Raw genomic sequence first — 12476 nt, 5'->3', positions numbered from 1 at the left:
ACATTGTCTCAGCAATATGTTGTTCAAATTCGCCTTTGGCGAGAATCAAATATAAGATATATTACTAACAAGTGAAAAAGAATACTACTAAAGCATAGTAATAAGTGGCTCATCTCTATTATTGTTTAGTATTAAGTTTAGAATCTTAAGAAGATTTGTAGGTTTTGGTAACCTTTCTAGGTTTCTAAGCTGATAAAGTTTTTAGGTTTTAAGAGCATCTCCAAAGGATATGTCAAATATAGTATGTCAAAATTTTATTTGATGGATGATGTGACAAATTGAATGCAAGTGCTAAATCTTCTTCTTTTCCAACAGATATGTCAAATATTTATTTTATTATTTTATTGGGCCTAGAATTACATTAACTATTAAAAAATAATCAAAATTAGTTTTAGTTTGTATTCTATTGGTTGTTTATGGGACCTATGCATTAAAAAATTAAATTAAATATATCTTATTCCTTCTTTGTTTGCGGTAAAAAAAGGTAGCTAGAAAGCAAGAAGTTAAATGACTCACATGCCACATCATATATGACGTATCCATTGGAGAACACTTGAATATCTTTTAATCCTATTTGGCATATTTGACATCTTATTTGGAGATTGTCTTAAGCCGAATCATTTTTTGGACAGGTACCAGTAGATGAGTATATGGAGGAGGTATGTGAATCATCATCACTCAGCAAGGGTGATTGGTGATGGGATTTGGGTTTATTCTATTCTATGCTAGCTTTATCATATTCGTTACCCTCTCCCTGACCGCCATTTCTGGGCTCTTTACGGCCCTACATGGCGGAGAGAAATTGCCATTCTCATAATCAAATGACTCAAGTGGGTATTTTGTGATTTTTGTGGAGTCTGATTTGAAAAGATCATTGGACACCGATGGGGGTTGCGAAACTAAGCCACCTTATACAAAGTTTGAGTCATAGGATGATGAGGACTTTAAGCGCGGTGTGTCATCCGAGAAATCAATATATCTTGAGATGTTTTGTTGACCTCATTGGGTGTAAAAAACCGATCTGCACCAAGTACAACAATTGTCCTCATTGGAGACGAGAATGTAAATAAAAAAAGGACCGGAGGCTTTTGGCTTGTCTCCATTTGAGCTTTGATACCCATGGCTGGAATCAACGACACAATAAAATAGAAGAAAACGCTCGCTGCATAGGTGCGAGGGAATACAGCAGCGGAAGAGAAGAAGGCGGAGCAATAAAATGAAAGAAAATAAGTCAAACAATTGCGACCTATCTCAAAATACCAAGCAAAGTAAGCTGGTGATGGTTATGAAGCTATATTTTCTCTATGCAAATGCTTTTGCTTAACAAAATACCAAGCAACGACCACATTTGACCATTGTCATCTATCTTTGTCATCCATCTAAGATCACACTTGATTTGGCTTGACGGCGTTAGTTTGCAGGCCTTCCAAATGACAGACTGATAACGGGATATACCTAACGACAGTAAAGTTTTGCCGTCAAGTGTGACTGACAAAACAACCCTAAGAAAATGGCGGGACGCCTTAAAACCAATACCAACTGTTCTTCAAAACTATTCCCAGACGCAAACATTTCCCAAAATTAGTGTCCCTATTCAATCGCTCTCTCTCTCTCTCTCTCTCTCTCTCTCTCTCTCTCTCTCTTCCCATGGGATCGATGTTGCAGATATAATTGACCAAATACACCTTCTTCATTCCCATGGGAAGCTGCTTATGCACACCTGCGAAAGTAGGTGTCCACCACAGACGAAGAGACATCATCAAACCTCTACCTCAAAACAGTGTACATGACTCGTCACCGCGCAAGTCGTCCGTTGCAGCGGTTCCCCATCACCGCAGTATTATATGGGTGCTGGACAAGACTGCCGGTGATGACACCTTCGGCAAGTACCTATTTGGCAAGGAATTAGGGCGAGGGGAGTTTGGAATCACTTACAGATGCGTCCACAGGGAGACGGGGGAGCCTTTTGCGTGCAAGACCATATCGAAGAGCAAGCTGAATACGGAGATAGATGTCGAGGATGTAAGGAGGGAGGCTGAGAATCATGCGTCGTTTGCCTAAGCATCTGACTATTGTCTGCTTCAAGGAGGCTTATGAGGATAGGGAGGCAGTTTATCTTGTCATGGAGCTTTGCGAAGGCGGCGAGCTCTTTGATAGGATTGTGGCCAAAGGGCATTACACGGAGCGCGCTGCAGCCAATGTTACCAGGACAATGCTTGAGGTTTGCCAGGTATAATTTGAGTTCCGTTCGCTCTAAGTTTTTATTTTATATTATAAAACTTATAGTTGTCGGGGTGTTTTATCTAATTGATTGTTATTGATTTTTGCAGGTATGCCACAAGCATGGAGTAAACATGAAACCGGAGAATTTCCTTTTTGCAGATAGTAGTGAAAATGCACAATTGAAGGCAATTGATTTTGGCCTTTCCATATTTTTCGAAACAGGTATCTTCCAAAACATGACCTCTCTTTTATTCGCGTTCTTATGGCTTTTTTTAATTTTGCTCGTTTCGAATCTTGCCAATATTTTGGTAGGTCAGAGATTCACTGAAATTGTTGGAAGTCCATATTACATGGCTCCGGAGGTGCTACGGCGTAATTATGGATCGGAAATTGATGTTTGGAGTGCAGGGGTTATCCTATACATCCTACTTTGTGGAGTGCCTCCATTTTGGGCAGGTAAATTCATTTTAAATTTGTATTGTGGTTGAATTTTTCTCTTCTCAGGAATCTGATTAACTTCAGTGCATATGATATGCAAAAAATGAGTGAAGATAATGTTTTCGAGAATGCTTTCTAATGTTCGGTTTATACCTAGTGCAGAATCTGAGGAAGGAATTGCACAGGCTATTGTTCGGGGTACCATAGATTTCGAGAAGGAGACATGGAAACAGGTTTCAGAGGAAGCAAAAGAACTAGTGAGGTGCATGCTTGATCCAAACCCTCACAACAGGCTCACAGTTGAAGAAGTCCTCGGTATGTATATTTTTGCACATGCTTGAGCAAAAAATGTCGGATACAACGTCTGTCTTTCTTTCACTTAACATGTCCATGTCTTCAAAAGTGCATTTGTTGTTCTGAAGTTGACTACATAAAAATTGTACTAACCATTCCCTATCATTTTACATGAAGATCATCCGTGGATACGAAATACAAATCAAGTTCCTAATGTTCCTCTGGGAGAAAATGTCACATTAAGGATCAAGCAGTTCTCGTTAATGAATAAGTTCAAGAAGAAAGTTCGTAGAGTATGCAACTTCCCGAATCTCTTTTCTTTCACTAATTGTTAAAGGTGGTTCTTTGATTCTTTCACAATCATTGTTAACTGTTGAATAATTCATAACTTCAGGTGGTGGCGGATAACTTGCCAGAGGATCAAATAGATGGAATCAGACAGATATTCGAAATGATGGACATTGACAACAACGGAAACTTGACTTTTGAAGAACTTCGAGATGGTCTTGTGAAGATCGGACACAATGTTGCTGATCCTGATGTGCATATGTTGTTGGATGCTGTGAGTTTATTTTGCTTGACGCCTTTCTGTCTTTCGATTTCTCTTTTCCTTTACCATATCTAATTAACAATCTCTTTGTACATATTCAAAAGGCGGATGCTGATGGAAATGGCACACTGAGCTGCGAGGAGTTCGTTATGGTGTCTGTTCACTTAAAAAAGATAGACAGCGATGAATTTCTCCATCAAGCTTTTGGCTATTTTGACAAGAATAACAGCGGATATATTGAGTTCGAGGAGTTGAGAGAAGCCTTGCTCAATGACACACTTGGTCCGGCTAATGAGCAGGTTATCCAAGACATCATATTCGATGTTAACTTGGACAAGGTAATTAATTTTTAAGAATATCCTTTTCATTTCTTACAAATTTACCAACTTGATTGCTTTCTGATTTATACTATCAGTACCAACTTAAGTTTTCTGCTATCTGATATTACTAACACAAGTTTTCGAATTTAGGATTTAGGATTAGGGTCGTAACAATCTGCGAATACCGTATGATGCTGTCCAGAAAATGAAGATTTAAGTTGGTATCGTAGTAGTGTACTTGCAGATTTATTTAATTATTTTGGTCTGTGTTTTATTAGGATGGGCGAATAAGTTTTGGAGAGTTTAAAGGAATGATGAAAACTGGCATGGACTGGAAAATGGCTTCTCGTCAATATTCGAGGGCATTGCTAAATGTACTTAGCCGTAAGTTGTTGAAAGACGAATCATTACAAGCGAACTATAACGAGGAATAAGAGCTGCTTTTGAATCGTGCATCTTCGTCCTCCCAAAAATTATGACTGAAAAAATTGATTGTCGAATCTTAGTGTCTTGAAAGAGAAATGCAAAGCAGCTCCCTTAAAAGTGAGACTTTTCATGAACTCTCAGCCATCTCAGTTTAACAATATCCATGCCAACATTAATAAACATTATGCAAAAAAACATGAGGTGGAGAGAGTCCATAGAAATGTAAATTAAACTAAAAACCAATCAAGCAACAAACAAAACACAACGATTTCAGAATTCCTCCAATATAGGAGCACCTCTTTAACAACGGAAGCTTTATTGATTACCAAAAAATACAAGAGAACTCACAAACACAAAGTGTTCTCAAGTATACAAACTTATGCCTCTCAAAAACTCTCACACACCAAACTCTATCTCACATCCATCTATTTATACTAATAAATGTCACAGGTTTACACAAAGTCCCTAGAATATAGGAAACCAAATCCTAAACTAACTAGGAAACACAAATCCAAGTATCTTGTGTCCAAGATATCCTAATCCTTTTTAGTTTAGGCATGTTGTTTTAATGCCAAATCCAACAATCTCCACCTTGGCATGAAATCCATAACGAGGCATCCAACAACTTCCGTTGCTCCACCATATCGCAAGATCAAACTTGCTTCAACTACACCAAGTCCAAGCAGTGCTTGAACTTAGCTGCATTAACCACATTTGTCAACATATCAGTTGGATTATCTTCTGTAGCAACCTTATTTAGACGAATCTCACCTTCAACTACCACTTCTCTCACAAAATGATATTATATATCAATGTGCTTAGTCCTAGTATGATGTACCTGATATCTGGCCAAATAAATTACTCTTTTGTTGTCATAATATACATTCAACTTGTGTTGTTCTACACCTAAGTCTCCTAACAACCCAAGAGTCCACATTGCTTCTTTGATAGCTTCAACGATCGCCATGTACTTTTCTTGTGTGGTTGATAGTGCCACCGTTGGTTGTAATATTGATCTCCAGCATATAGGACCCTTTGCCATAGTAAACACATACCCAGTCATCGATCTTCTCTTGTCTAAGTCTCCAACAAAGTCTGAGTCCGCATATCCAACTAGGAACTCATCAATTCCTTCATCACATCTTTCAAAACAAATATCTTTGTCCCTTGTTCCATGTTAATACCTTAGTATCTACTTAGCAACATTTCAATGCTCTCTTCTAGGATTATGCATGGATTTACTAACAATTCCAGCTGCGTGTGCTATATCAAGACGAGTACGCACCATAACATACATTAATCCTCCAACCAAATTAGCATATGGAATACCATCCATCTTCATCTCCATCTTCATCTTTTCTTCATTAGTTTTGGGACATTGTTGACTACTCAACTTGAAGTGAGGACCTAATGGAATTCCTACAGGCTTAATGGCTTTTGTTACTCCAAACTTTTGTAATAACTTCTCAAGATATTGCTTCTGAGACAAACACACCAAACCTTTTTGTCTATCTTTTGTGATCTCCATTCCCAATATTTTCTTGGCCTCACCGAGATCCTTCATTTCAAACTCCCTTCTCATTTGCTCCTTCAACTTTTCTATCTCTGAAATATTGCTTAAGGCTATGAGCATGTCGTCCACATAAATTAACAAGTACACGAACGAACCATCTTTCAACTTTTTGTGATAAACACAGTGATCATAGTGACTTCTTGTATAGTCTTGACCCTTCATAAACTTGTCAAATCTTAAATACCACTACCTGGGCTATTGCTTTAAACCATAAAGAGATTTTCTAAGCTTACAAACCAATCCTTCTTTGCCCTTCACTTGATACCCCTCGGGTTGTCTCATATAAATCTCTTTATCCAAATTACCATGAAGGAATGCAGTCTTCACGTCTAGTTGTACCAATTCAAGGTTGAATTGTGCAACTAGAGCAAGTAGTATTTGAATGGAGGAATGCTTAACCACAGGAGAAAAAATCTCATTGTAATATATTCCCTCCTTCTAAGCATATCCTTTAGCCACTAGCCTAGCTTTAAATCTTACCAAGCTCTTGTCATCCACTCTATCCTTCTTTGCATAAACCCATGTGTAGCCAATTGTTTTCCTTCTTCTAGGCATCTCCACCAATTCCTAAGTCTTATTCTTGTGAAGGGTGAGCATTTCATCGTCCATTGCATCATGCCATTTACTATCTTCTTCACTATTTACTGCTTCTTCAAAATTAGTGGGAATTTCAGCCTTAATTATTGGCAATGCATATACCATGCAACCCATGCAATCTTTATATCTTGCAAGTATGGATATGTCTCTTTTTCCCTTCCTTTTGGCTATGCAATCATCTTATATCTTTAGTTCTTCTAATGGTGTTTTTTCTTTGTGATCACTTTCTTCATGTTCAAGTTGATCACCTTGTCTTTCTTCTTCCACAGCTTCTTTACTTGGCTATGAATTCATAATTACTTGTTCTCCAAGCTCCACCATCTGAACATCTTCCTTCAATTTCATGTGACTTTCATTGAATGTCACATATCTACTTACTATAATCTTGTTCAACTCGGGACACCAAAGTCTAAAGCCTTTCACACCATTATTGAATCCCATAAAGACAGCTTTCTTGGCTTGTGGATCCAATTTATTTTCCTTCACATGAAAGTAGGCATTGCATCCAAATACTCATAGCTTATCGTAGTCCTGAGCAGGTTCTCCAGACCACACTTTAATGGGTGTTCTACCCTCTAATGTTGTTGATGGTAGTCGATTAAGCACATGACATGCATGGCTCAAAGCTTCTGTCCAAAATCTCTTTGGTAGCTTAGCTTGAGATAGCATGCAACGAACTTTCTCGAGCAAGGTCCTATTTAGTCTCTCTGCAATCCCATTCTGCTGTGGAGTATGTCTAACACTAAAATGCCAAGTAATCCTTTCCTTTTTACACACTTTGAAGAAAGGATCAAAGGTATATTCCCCTCCATTGTCACTTCTTAGTATATGAATCTTCTTTCCAATCTTGTTCTCCACCATGTTCTTCCCTTCCAAGTAGATGTCAAGAACCTCGTCCTTTTGTTTCATCATATATATCCATGATCTGCGAGAATAGTCATCAATAAAAGATACAAACCATCTTTTTCCACCTAAAGAAACATTTTTTGCAGGCCCCTAATGACACGCCCAACCTTGATATCCTTCACATACCAAGATAAGCACGTGCTGGCCGACACCCGAAAATGACAAAGCTATATTAGAATGCATGACAACTAGAAAGAAATAACTAACATAAATAAAACTTGTAAATTTAACTATAATGAATATGCAATTGTGGAACGTGTTTAGAGCATACAACTAATTCAATACACTAAAAAGGAATAATATAAAATTGAATCAACAAAAGGATGGGTCTTACACCAAGAGGACTCAAAGATGCTGATGCGGGAGTGCCTCGACGCTGGGATTGTACATCTCGATTCTAAGTCCTGAGGGGGCGCAAAACAAAACAGGAGTGGACCAAGTTGATATATAGTAATACTAAAACCGTTATTCAACAACGCACTAACCCCCAAAGTTTATGAAAACTCAATAGCATAATATGTAATAGGTTTTCTAAAAACCCTAGCATGCCATAAAACCTTTGTAAAACATATATAGTGTGCTCAATAGTGGTATCACAATCGCCTGTATGCACTACATCTCCTAGCCGAAGCCAATATAAGTATCTTCCGCCCATAGGCACTACATCTCCCGACCAAAGCCAATATAAGTATCTTTCACCCATAGACATACATAAGCACAGGAAATCATGAACATGATATTTTCAAAATATATATTTCATCGAAGCTCAATAGCTCAAATATCATATTATAAATCATAAAAGTGTTCTAGCTCAAATCATCATCATAAACCATGTTCATAAGTATATATAATCATAAATATTTCAAAGAATGTAAATCTAATAAAGTATGATATCTCATAAAGCGTAAATCCAATTTACTCATAAACATTTCATCAAACATAGTCATAAAATCATGCTTTCATGTATGCATTTCTAATAATAAAATCATGCATTTTGGAAGGGGTTCGCTCACCTTACTCCGTCATCGAACAGCTGTGCAAATTAAAGAAGACGGAAACGCCACTAACAAACGCACATAACCACATAAAGGGTCAAATTAATAAAACTATAGTAAAATGATTGAATTTGGGAAAACGAAGCATGGATTTGGAATCAGGACGTCGAAATTAGTCTAGGAAGGGTCCGAGCCAAAATCCAAAAAAGTTAACCAAAGGTTAACGGTCAACAGTAAAAAAGTCAATGGTTAATAGATCGTTTAACGGTCAACAGGTCGGCTCAACAGTCAACGAGTTGGATCCGGGTCTGGGCTTTGGGTTTCAAGGTTGGACTTGATTATTGGGTTGGGCCCGACTTTAGTTAGGTTTAGTTTAGTGGGTTAGGTTTCTGGTTGTTGGTCTGGGTAACATATTTGGGCCGGATAGTTGGGTTTTGAGCCCAGGTTACATAGATAGGCCTGGGTTACATGGCCCAAAAGCTTGGGTCAGTTTAGTGGTTTCGAGTCGGGTTTGACCGGTTACAGGCCGAGTTGGCCGGTTTCGACAAAAAGGAAAGCTAGAGTTTTCCAAGCTCCATTCAACCCCAAAACTTAACCAAAACAAGTCATATGATATACCAAATTGAAGCCCAAAGAATAAGGATTCGAATAATACCATTAAGTTCCTTAGTCATGGCTGGAGTTGGCCAAAAAATGGACTATGAGCTTCTGGTTTTCACCGGAAACTGGGGAAATATCCCTGAGTTGGTTTTTCTATGTCAAACGTTGAAATGAGGCCATGAATAACGTGAAAATGGGATTTAAGATGACCTACATCATTTTTTAGGCCCTAACTTGTTTGAAGACTTAAGGGTGCGTCGTGCTCTCAGAGGAGAAGACAATGAACAATGGCATTGCCACTTTTGGGGCGACGGGACTACATGGCCTTGGCCTAAGTTCGGGACGTGGAGGGTTAGACGTGGTGCAGCTCACTAGAAATATGAGTTGGTGGTGGTCTCAGTGTGTGGGTGGTACTCACGGATAGAGAATGAGAGAAGGACAGTGAGAGAGATGAAAGAGAAAGAGAGAGCTAAGCGTTTTGTCACGGGAGAGGGAAGGAAGAAAGAAGAAAGAAGAAAGAAAATGGGTTGAGGGAACAAAATCAAAATGAGTGGGCCCCACAAGGCACGCTAATTAAGACCCAATAAATAAACATTTCAAAATATCTTTCTGCCACAGTGAAATTACCAAAATGCCCTTACATTTCGTAATGTTCAGAACGGGTTGTTACAATCTACCCTCGTTAAGAACATTTCGTCCCCGAAAATTGAAATAACTTACTATACAATAATACTCGAAGATAGGAAGAATATATATATATATATATATATATATATATATATATATATATATATATATATATAAGAAATCAAGTCAGAGTGGTTGCATGAAAGAGAATATGCCACATCGTCACGATCGTGTTGCAATTTCTCTTTCATACCTCCAAGCTCACTTTCTTCCCCCATCAGTATAATAGTAGGAACAAACTTTATAAAGATATAAAGTTGAAAATATATAATAACGTAAGGTCCAAAATATGTACGCATAATAGGATGATGTCAAAATAGATATGTACTAATACAGAAGCCGAAAACTCGTACTGAACTTAAAACTGAAAGTGGAAAAGATTCACCCAAACATTTGTAATGTCAAAATACAAATATATAACTATAATAAGGTAATTTAAAATACTTGTATTGAAAAAAAGTCATAAACGAAAATGGAAGTGGGTCTAGCCCAAGCATTCGTAATGTCATGTACATCGAGGATAAATGTGGGCGTCGCTGGATCGAGGTTTAACAATAACTAATCAGTAACAACTACCGTATGCAGGTCTACCTGTCCACTTACTTAACGAACCCAACGTATAAGTCATCGATATTACAGTTGACCACCCACGATATTGACAACACATTGTTGTCTCGATAAGCAAGTAGTAATTCTCAAATGATCAAAATTACCATCATCTAACTCCAAGGCGACATCATCTGAAGTATACAATTTCCCATATCGAAAATTCAAACATCCACATACCAGTTTGCAAAACTCTATTGTCTAACCAATGTTGCTTGTATGAATCCTCATGCCATGTCTCACAAAGTTCCATACCTAATCCGAAAATAAAAACTATCATCATAAACAATTCCAAAAGAAATCGGTGCAAAATATAATCATGCTGAAACCACAAAACGAATGAAACACAACACGTCTTCCAAGGTCTAGATAACTCGTTTAGACCGTCCAACAGTCTAAAAATGAAATGTGGTATCGAACAACAATTTAATACCTAAGGCCTTCAAGAAAGCTTCACGATACTTAGAAGTGAAATGCACATCACGATGAGGTACAAAAGTGACAACATACAAAAAAATCAAACAATGTGATTCACAAAGCCTAAGCAAGCTGATTCGTTGAGAATTTCTCTCGGCTTCAGCGAAAAGGCTAAAAGAACACTCAATAATTTAAGGGTCAAATCAAGTCCATCAAGTTGAGGGTACAAGATAACTGGATGGAAAACGTAACTTTGATGTAAGAACATGTGTGAGTACAAAACTTGATTTTGTGGTGGCATGTCGAGATGGTTGGGTGCGGACTCGACTCGAGTGCTAGTCTAAAGTAATCAGATAGCCCGGAACTCAAGACTTATTCCCACTCCAAAATTCACATCAACTTGTTACAACGATAATCTCAAAGATATTTAATCACCAGAGGTAATGATTCGCTCAATAAGATATTAAAGGGTGATTGAGTGACTGATGGTTCCGGCTAAAATTTTCAGATCTGAGTGGTTTTCCTAAATAGTCTTTCTGTTTTAGAAATGATACTAAGGAAAAGACACGAAGTGTGGTAGGGTAAGCACAAACCCAAACTTGACTAGAACGCATTCCAATACCAGAAGGTGAAACATGGATTTTGGTCGAAACCGATGTTAATTGAGATGTCAGTCAAACAAGTCTAGAATGAAGAATTCTGCCAAATGGTCAAAAGTATAGTCCTCGCGGATTGGTAGATAATATTCTGAGTGAGTTGATCAATAAATTCTGAAATGTCATCATAGTTTTCACGTGTACAAAGTAGTTTGTACATGAAATCTATAGTGACATTTACCCATTTTCATTCGCATCCTCAGTGGGTCCTCGACAACCCAAGAAGAACAACCATAGGAATTTCTTCCCACCTCCAAAGAGGAATAGAAAGAAATTGAGATAAGCTCGATGGTTTCCATTTTACCTCTTTCACTCATTAGTAAAACATACATTTACTCACATATTCAACGATATCCTATTCACAATACCAGTAATAAAGCGGATGAAAACAATGGTACAATCTAGTACTGCCAGTGTACACGGCATACGTTGAAACATGAGCCTTATCAAGAATTTTCCTTTTTCACAATTTCCTTACCCTTAGGCAAGAACAATTTGTTTCTTAACAACAAAGTTCCAACTCCTCGAACTTTCTTGTCCCGTCTCAATTCATCCAACACTTACTCTTTCAACCACGCACAATATTGATCAACTTCTTGGGCTTCTTACCCGAAATCTACCATTACAGGTTCTACTTAAAAGTGAGCCGACAATACTCACCATGGATCGGAAGCCAAAGCAAGCCAATTCCTCAAAGGGAAAACGAGGGTGGGATATGGATAGCTCGAATGAAGGTAAACTATCCATAAGATTTCTAACTAAACACATCAGTTACGATATTTGCCTGACTAAGATGGTACTCAAAAGTGTAATCAAAATCACCCATAAGTTCCATATACCTTTTTTTGTCTACAATTCAACTATTTCTGTGTGAAAACACACTACAACTTCTTTGGTTAGAAAATGATGTAACATTTCTCGTTGTAGAGAAAACGTCACTAGATTTTTCAGCAAAGGAAATTGTTACCAGCTTTAGTCATAGATAGGATTGTTCACATCTTGCGGTTCCAACCGTTAAGATGGACACGCATTACTCGTTCATGCTTCATCAGCATGCAGCCAAACATCCGATAACATATCACTGTAGGGTTGAAATTCATCGATGTCATCGAAAAGTGTAAGAACAATGATCTAGTGGGACAATACTTCTGTTGTCAGAAACTTTGTTCACCTTCAACAACTCAACAA

The 12476-nt window shown here is 37.8% G+C and overlaps 1 pseudogene; it reads left to right on the top strand.

Moving 5' to 3' along the window:
- The first annotated feature begins 1698 nt into the window (after positions 1-1698).
- Positions 1699-4426, top strand: LOC137708818 (calcium-dependent protein kinase 24-like; annotated as a pseudogene).
- The last annotated feature ends 8050 nt before the right edge of the window (positions 4427-12476 follow it).

Source organism: Pyrus communis, chromosome 11, assembly GCF_963583255.1.
Source record: "Pyrus communis chromosome 11, drPyrComm1.1, whole genome shotgun sequence".
Lineage (NCBI taxonomy): Eukaryota > Viridiplantae > Streptophyta > Magnoliopsida > Rosales > Rosaceae > Pyrus > Pyrus communis.
The sequence above is the reverse complement of the archived record's forward strand: the minus strand, read 5'-3'. Positions and strand labels throughout refer to the sequence as shown.